Consider the following 990-nt stretch of genomic DNA (forward strand, 5'->3'; position numbering starts at 1 on the left):
TCTCTCTCTCTCCCCTGTGTATCATATTTGTCTGTGTTACCGCTTTCCCCTTTTCTCCTTTCTTATCTACATTTGTTCTATCCTTAACTATCTATTCTTCTCCCTGCCCTCAGCCCATACCTCCTGACACCCCCATCCCCCTCCTCGTTAACTCTCAATATCCATCCCTTCCTTCTCTCTCCTCTCTCCTCCTCGCTCCCTCTCCCCTCCTTGCTAACTCCATTCATTCCCCTTCCAATAAAGTGGATTGTTAGCAGGTTCCCTCGTGTAGTTCGCTTCTTATATCCTACCAAACATTTATAATTGTCCGTATCTCTCCATTTTCTTTTGAACACTACTCTCTAATCCACCCTACCACAATATTTCGAAGGCCCAGGAAGTTGTCTCACTAAGAAGGCAATCCCTAATATCCGGATCGGATGCGAGAACAACTTGACTTTTACTCTCTAATAACACCTCTAACCTTCAGCACTTGCATGACCTATTCGTGTTGCAAGTGCCGTAAAATTCATACAAAAACACCCAGCAAAACGACGGCACCAGCAGGAAGCAGAGAAGAAGTATTTCAGCTGTGATTGTCCAAACGCAATTCTTGTTTCCTCCACGCCAAGAACTGTGTATGGACATCAGTGCTTGAAGCTTGTGCAGCACAAGGCAAGGCAAAGTCAAAGATAAAGACAAGGATAAAGACAAAGATAGAGACAAGGGCACAGACATAGACATAGACAAATACAAAGGCAAAGACACAGACAGAGACTATGATAATGACAAAGACAATGACAAAGACAATGACAAAGACAAAGACAGACAAGGACAAAGACGGCGCATCGCAGAGACCTGCTCATCTTTTCTTTTCTTTCCTCCAAGAGACGCTGAGAGGATATGGAAGATGATGACTCCGGGAACTTTGACCTACAATTGTTTCTTATAACCTTCACCTGTTATCATCTTAAAACATTGACATACTATCATTTCTATAACCTTGATCTA

Source organism: Aplysia californica, unplaced genomic scaffold (assembly GCF_000002075.1).
Source record: "Aplysia californica isolate F4 #8 unplaced genomic scaffold, AplCal3.0 scaffold00255, whole genome shotgun sequence".
Classification (NCBI taxonomy): Eukaryota; Metazoa; Mollusca; class Gastropoda; order Aplysiida; family Aplysiidae; genus Aplysia; species Aplysia californica.